Genomic DNA, 8,557 nt, shown 5'->3' with positions numbered 1-8,557 from the left:
AGTCCCGGATGAGATCGGGGACATGACGAGGAGTCTCGAAATGGTCGAGAAGTAAAGATCGATATATTGGACGACTATATTCGGACATCGGAAAGGTTCCGAGTGATTCGGGTATTTTTCGGAGTACCGGAGAGTTACGGGAATACGTATTGGGGCTTATTGGGCCATACGGAAAAGAAGAAAAAGGGCCTCAAGGGTGGCCACACCCCTCCCCTTGGTCTGGTCCGAATTGGACTAGGGAAGGGGGGCGCCCCCTTCCTTCCTTCTCCTTTTCCCTTCCTCTTTTCCTATTCCATATGGGAGGTGGAATCCTACTAGGACTAGGGAGTCCTAGTAGGACTCCACACTTGGCGCGCCCCCTCCTAGGGCCGGCCTCCTCCTCCCTTGCTCCTTTATATACGGGGGAAGGGGGGCACCTCTAGACACAAGTTGATCCACGTGATCATATTCTTAACCGTGTGCGGTGCCCCCTTCCACCATAGTCCTCGATAATATTGTAGTGGTGCTTAGGCGAAGCCCTGCGACGGTAGTACATCAAGATCGTCACCACGCCGTCGTGCTGACGGAACTCTTCCCCGACACTTTGCTGGATCGGAGTCCGGGGATCGTCATCGAGCTGAACGTGTGCTAGAACTCGGAGGTGCCATAGTTTCGGTGCTTGATCGGTCGGGCCGTGAAGACGTACAACTACATCAACCGCGTTGTGCTAACGCTTCCGCTGTCGGTCTACAAGGGTACGTAGATCACACTCTCCCCTCTCGTTGCTATGCATCACCATGATCTTGCGTGTGCGTAGGAATTTTTTTGAAATTACTACGTTCCCCAACACTATGGGTGGAATAGAATATAATGATAGGGGTTATGTGGAGAAGACAAAAAAGGGAGAAAGTCTCACATTGACGCAGCTAATCAACGGGCTAGGGAGATGCCCATCAATTGATGTCAATGCAAGATTAGGGATTGCCATGCAACGGATGCACTAGAGCTATAAATGTATGAAAGCTCAACAAAAAAACTAAGTGAGTGTGCATCCAACTTGCTTGCTCAAGAAGACCTAGGGCATTTGAGGAAGCCCATTGTTGGAATATACAAGCCAGGTTCTATAATGAAAATTTTCCACTAGTATATGAAAGTGACAAAACAAGAGACTCTCTATCATAAAGATCATGGTGCTACTTTGAAGCACAAGTGTGGAAAAAGAGGATAGTAGCATTGTCCCTTTTTATTTCTCTTTTTTATTCTTTTTTGGCCTTTCTTTTTTTATTTGGCCTTTCTCTTTTTTTATTTGGGACAATGCTCTATTAATGATGATCATCACACTTCTATTTATTTATAACTCAATGATATCAACTCGATACTAGAACAAAATATGACTCTATATGAATGCCACCGGCGGTGTACCAGGAGGAGCAATGAATAAAGAGTGACATGTATGATAAATTATGCATGGTGGCTTTGCCACAAATACGATGTCAACTACATGATCATGCAAAGCAATATGACTATGATGAAGCGTGTCATAAATGAATCGGTGAAAAATTGCATGGCAATATATTTTGGAATGGCTATGGAAATGCCATAATAGGTAGGTATGGTGGCTGTTTTGAGGAAGATATAAGGAGGTTTATGTGTGACAGAGCGTATCATATCACGGGGTTTGGATGCACTGGTGAAGTTTGCACCAACTCTCAAGGTGAGAAAGGGCAATGCACGGTACCGAAGAGGCTAGCAATGATGGAAGGGTGAGAGTGCGTATAATCCATGGACTCAACATTAGTCATAAAGAACTCACATACTTATTGCAAAAATCTACAAGTCATCAAAAACCAAGCATTACGCGCATGCTCCTAAGGAGATACTCCCTCCGTTCTAAATTACTCGTCGCAGAAATGGATGTATCTAGAACTAAAATACATCTACATACATTCATACCTATGACAAGTAATTTGGAACGGAGGGAGTATATTGGTAAGAAAAGACCATCGCTCATACCTGACCGCCACTCATAAGGAAGACAATCAAAGAACACCTCATGTTTCAAATTTGTTACACAGCGGTTACCATACGTGCATGCTACGGGACATGCAATCTTCAACACAAGTATTTCTCAAATTCACAACTACTCAGTTAGCACACTCTAATATCACCACCTTTATATCTCAAAACAATTATCAAGTATCAAACTTCTCATAGTATTTAATGCACTTTCTATGATAGTTTTTATTATACCATCCTGGATGCCTATCATATTAGGACTAATTTTATAACCAAAGCAAATTACAATGTTGTTATAAAGGACTCTCAAAATGATATAAGCTAAGCATGAGAGGTCAATAATTTCTATAAAATAAAACCACCACCGTGCTCTAAAAGATATAAGCGAAGCACTAGAGCAAAATTAACTAGCTCAAAAGATATAAGTGAAGCACATAGAGTATTCTAATAAATTCCAATTCATGTGTGTGTATCCCAAAAGGTGTGTACAGTAAGGATGATTGTGGTAAACTAAAAATCAAAGACTCAAATCATACAAGACGCTCCAAGCAAAACACATATCATGTGGTGAATAAAAATATAGCCGCAAGTAAAGTTACCAATGAAAGAAGATGGAAGAGGGGATGCCTTCCGGGGCATCCCCAAGCTTAGGATTTTGGTTGTCCTTGAATTTTACCTTGGGGTGCCTTGAGAATCCCCAAGCTTAGTGTAATGCCCTCGATGCGGCTATATCTCCTACGTGTCGAAGCACGACTTAGAGGCATAACCGCATTGAAAGCAATGTCGCAAGTAAGGCAATCTTCACAACATCCCATGTAAATAGATAATAAAAGGGGAAGGTACATAGTTGGCTTACACTCGCCACGTCAAACAAAGTACATAAATAGCATTACATCATCCAACCACTCATGGCCCGACTACGGTGCCAAAATAAAAGATCAACCCAACATGCGACACGGTCCCGAACGCCCCAACTGGGCACCACTACTGATAATCAGGGAAAGACACATAGTAACGACGGGATGCTTCGTCGAACTCCCACTTGAGCTCAAGCGCGTCATCTGGAACGGAGTCATCAGGCCCTGCATCTGGTTTGGAAGTAATCTGTGAGCCACAGGGACTCAGAAATCTCGCACCCTCGCGATCAAGACTATTTAAGCTTATAGGTAAGGCAAGGTTAATATGTTGAGCTGCAGCAAGCGACTAGCATATATGGTGGCTAACCTGTTCGCAAAAGAGAGCGAGAAGAGAAGGCAAAGCGCGAACAAAGAACTAGAGAACAACCTGCTGCAAGCATTACTCCAATACCGTGTTCACTTCCCGGACTCCGCCGAGAAGAGACCATCACGGTAACTCACACAGTTGATTCTTTTTAAATAAGTTAAGGTTCAAGTTATCTACAACCGGACATTAACAAATTCCCATCTGCCCATAACTGCGGGCACGGCTTTCGAAAGTTCAAATCCCTGTAGGGGAGTCCCAACTTAGCCCATGACAAGCTCTCATGGTCAATGAAGGATATACCTTCTCCCGAGACATTCCGATCAGACTCGGCATCCCGATTCTACAAGACAACTCCGACAATGGTAAAACAAGTCCAGCAACACCACCCGTTGTGCCGACAAATCCCGATAGGAGCTGCACATATCTCGTTCTCAGGGCACACCGGATAAGCTAAGCGTACGGGAGCCAACATAACCCAAGTTGCCAAGGGACGGCCCCGCACGGTGCTCTAGGTTGGACCAATGCTTAGAGAAGCACTGGCCCGGGGGTTTAAAATAAAGATGACCCTTGAGTCCGCGAAACCCAAGGGAAAAAGGCTAGGTGGCAAATGGTAAAACCAAGGTTGGGCATTGCTGGAGGAGTTTTATTCAAGGCGGACTGTCAAGGGGTTCCCATTATCACCCAACCGCGTAAGAAACACAAAATCTGGGAACATAACACCGATATGACGGAAACTAGGGCGGCAAGAGTGGAACAAAACAGTAGGCGAGAGGCCGAGCCTTCCACCCTTTACCAAGTATATAGATTCATTAAGATAACAAGATAATATAATGATATCCCAACAAGTAAACAATGTTCCAACAAGGAACGGTCTCCAATCTTCACCTGCAACTAGCAACGCTATAAGAGGGGCTGAGCAAAGCGGTAACATAGCCAATCAACGGTTTGCTAGGACATGGTGGATTAGAGGTTTGACATGGCAATTTGGGAGGCATGATAAGCAAGTGGTAGGCATCGTAGCATAGGCATAGCAAAAGAGCGAGCATCTAGCAAAGCAAAGATAGAAGTGATTTCGAGGGTATGATCATCTTGCCTGCAAAGTTGTCAGAGTTGACTGGATCCTCGAAAGAAAACTCAATGGGCTCCTCGTTAGCGAACTCGTCTCCCGGCTCTACCCAAGAAAGACAAACAAGCAACAAGAACACAATCAACCACGTGCAAAGCTCAAACAACATGATGCAACATGGTATGCTATGCGGGATGCGATATGTGATGCATATGCAAGATTTGACAAGGAATGAAAGAACCTGGCCTCAACTTGGAAATCCAAGTGTGCCACTGGAAAGGTGAGGTGATTTCAGTTGAAATCGATATAAAGAACACCGGAATCGGAGACACGGTTTGGAAATGGCAAGCAATTCAAATATGGCACCGGTCTGCGATAAACAACAAGTAGCCATCTAAATGCAACAAGACAAACATGCTACAGCACCCAAACATGGCAACAAAATACATGGCAGGGATCCATTCATAATGCTTAACAAAATATGAACACTGAGCTACGGCCAATTCATTCATTAACATGTTCAAACAAGCATGGCAAAAGTGCAATTGGTAAACAGATTTCAGACTTAGTGAAATTAACACTTGTCTGGAATTTCAGATCAGGTAGCACACTTTGGAGCAGGAAAACTAGATGCTAAAGGAACTTAACATGGCAAAATAAAGCATGGCATGGAGCTACTCAAAGAGCTTAAAAAAGTCCCTTAGTGACCTTGAGCCAAAAGGGATCAGAAAATACAATTGCAAGCATGTGAACATGGCAAAAACATAAACAGATCACAGACTTAGAGAAAAACTGGAGCATGCAAATCAGATATCAAGTAGGCATGTTTACGAGCTCGATGCACTCACTACAGCGCAAAGCATGATAATCTAAGCATACACCCATCAAGAATACACATTATACAAGCTAGACATGGCAAGAACAATAACATAGCATGCACGGATCAACTACAACATCCTCGGCAAAATCGCTAACAAGTAGACAATCTGCCCAGATTCACGAAATAGCTAAAGTAGAGCTCGATTGACTCAAGCTAGGGTGCTCCATAAATGCAAACAATGACATGGATGGATAGAGCACTATAAGATTAATAAATCATCCTTAATGATCATCCTCAAAAGAGGCACGGATCACTAGGAAACAACAAGAATATATGGCATATTGATAAAAATAGTCCAAGGACTTAGTGGAATTGCTAAGTCCCTGAAATCAGCATTAACGAATGCACCACTTTGCAAGCTTGTGCTAGTCACCAAACACATCACAAAAATACATGGATAGCACCTTTGGAAAGATGACAAAGCATATAACAAAACACATGTAGAGCTCATGGGCATATCATGCACACATTAATCATGGCAAAAATGACAAATAGCTATTTGGTGCAGCAGATCTGACAATTATCTCAAATAGCACTCTTCCAACAGCATTTCGGGCATCAAGATGAACTCAAATGAAAATGATGCAATGAGATGAAATGATGTGCTCTCTGAGACGAACATTTCGATATGCTATATGCCCAAAACGGATCTACGGATGCAAAGTTACGGCATGATGAACATGGCAATATAATTAGGGTTAGGGACGAAAAAGTCAACCCCGAGATTTCGGATCTCAGATCCAGATCGGGATCTCGCCGGAGTTACTGTTCATGCACGGAAACCGAGGTTCGTCGGCCGGACTTGGAGCTCGAGGACGGGACGTCGGTGGCCGGGCTTCGGGAGGAGGCGGCGCCGGCGATGAGGGAGCCTGGGCGGCGCGGCGTGGGCTGCGGCGGCTGCCGGAGCGGGCGGTGGTCGTCGGAGCTCGCGAGGCCGCCAATGCCGCGCGGCGGCCAGAGTTGAAGGCGGGCAACGGCGCGGACGTGGAGGAGAGGCGCGGGCGCGGGCGGATCTGGAGCGGCTCGGGCGGAGGCTTCGGGGCGGGAGGGCCCGCGGCGGGCCTCGGCGGGCCGGCGGGGCGGCGAAGTGGGCGCGGTGGCGGCGACGAATGGGAAGGCGCCACGTGGCGGCGGCGGACGCAGTGGACATGTCCGGTGCCGGCAGACGTTGTCCGGCGCACGGAGGAAGAAGAGGGCTAGGGTTTCGGGGGAGAGATCCGAATTTTTCGGGAAGGAGCTATATATAGGCATAGAGGGAGTTAGGAGAGTCCAAATGAGGTGCGGTTTTCGGCCACGCGATCGTGATCGAACGCTCTAGATGATGGAGAGGGTTTTGGTGGGTTTTGGGCCAAAATGGAGGGGTGTTGGGCTGCAACACACACGAGGCCTTTTCGGTCCCTCGGTTAACTGTTGGAGCATCAAACAAAGTCCAAATGGTACGAAACTTGACAGGCGGTCTACCGGTAGTAAACCCAGGCCGCTTGGCAAGTCTCGGTCCAATCCGAAAATGTTTAACCCCACACACGAAAGAAAGGTAGAAATGACCACCAAAGGAGAACAGAGCGTCGGAATGCAAAATGGACAACGGGGAAAATGCTCGGATGCATGAGATGAACATGTATGCAAATGCAATGCACATGATGACATGATATGAGATGCATGACAACGACAACAACACACGGAGACAAAAACCCGAACCCGAGAAAATAAAATAACTTAACGCCGGAAACGGCAAGAGTTGGAGTACATATTGGGTAAGTTACATCCGGGGTGTTACACTTAGGCTCTTGCCACTCCTTATTCCATAATCCATCAAATCTTTACCCAAAACTTGAAAACTTCACAACACAAAACTCAACAGAAAATCTCATGAGCTCCGTTAGTATAAGAAAACAAACAACCACTTAAGGTACTGTAATGAACTCATTTTTTATTTATATTCGTATTAAACCTACTTTATTTCAACTTTTCTATGGTTCATATCCTCCGATACTAGGCATAGATTCATCAAAATAAGCAAACAACACACGAAAAACAAAATCTGTCAAAAACAGAACAGTTTGTAGTAATTTGTGGGTTTCGAATACTTCTGTAACCCCAAAAATACTGAAATAAATTGGTGGGCGTGAGGAATTTGTCTATTAATCATCTGCAAAAAGAATCAACCTAATCGCACTCTCCAGTAAAAAAATGGCAGCAAATCTCGTGAGCTCTAAAGTTTCTGTTTTTACAGTAAGATCGCAAAAACTTCCACCAAGTCTTCCCAAAGGTTCTACTTGGCACAAACACTAATTAAAAGCATAAAAATGATGACCCACAAGTATAGTGGATCTATCATAGTACTTTCGATAAGTAAGAGTGTCGGACCCAACGAGGAGCAGAAGGAAATGATAAGCGATTTTCAGCAAGGTATTCTCTGCAAGCACTGAAATAATAGGTAACAGATAGTTTTGTGATAGGATAATTTGTAACGAGTAACAAATAACAAGAGTAAATAAAGTGCAGCAAGGTGGCCTAATCCTTTTTGTAGCAAAGGACAAGCCTGGACAAACTCTTATATGATGTAAAGCGCTCCCGAGGACACATGGGAATATCGTCAAGCTAGTTTTCATCACGTTCATATGATTCGCGTTCGGTACTTTGATAATTTGGTATGTGGGTGGACCGGTGCTTGGGTGCTGCCCTTACTTGGACAAGCATCTCACTTATGATTAACCTCTATTGCAAGCATCCGCAACTACAACAAAGGTATTAAGGTAAACCTAACCACAGCATGAAACATATGGATCCAAATCAGCCCCTTACGAAGCAACGCATAAACTAGGGTTTAAGCTTCTGTCACTCTAGCAACCCATCATCTACTTATTACTTCCCAATGCCTTCCTCTAGGCCCAAATAATGGTGAAGTGTCATGTAGTCGACGTTCACATAACACCACTAGAGGAGAGACAACATACATCTCATCAAAATATCAAACGAATACCAAATTCACATGACTACTAATAGTAAGACTTCTCCCATGTCCTCAGGAACAAACGTAACTACTCACAAAGCATATTCATGTTCATAATCAGAGGGGTATTAATATGCATATAGGATCTGAACATATGATCTTACACCAAATAAACCAACTAGCATCAACTACAAGGAGTAATTAACACTACTAGCAACCCAGAGGTACCAATCCCAGACTTGGAGACAAGAATTGGATACAAGAGATGAACTAAGGTTTCGAGAGGAGATGGTGCTGGTGAAGATGTTGATGGAGATTGCCCTCTCCCGATGAGAGGAGCTTTGGTGATGACGATGACGATGATTTCCCCCTCCAGGAGGGAAGTTTCCCCGGCAGAACAGCTCCGCCAGAGCCCTAGATTGGTTCCGCCAAGGTTCCG

Source organism: Triticum urartu, chromosome 1A (assembly GCF_056163025.1).
Source record: "Triticum urartu cultivar PI428250 chromosome 1A, HENAU_Tu73, whole genome shotgun sequence".
Lineage (NCBI taxonomy): Eukaryota > Viridiplantae > Streptophyta > Magnoliopsida > Poales > Poaceae > Triticum > Triticum urartu.
The sequence above is the reverse complement of the archived record's forward strand: the minus strand, read 5'-3'. Positions refer to the sequence as shown.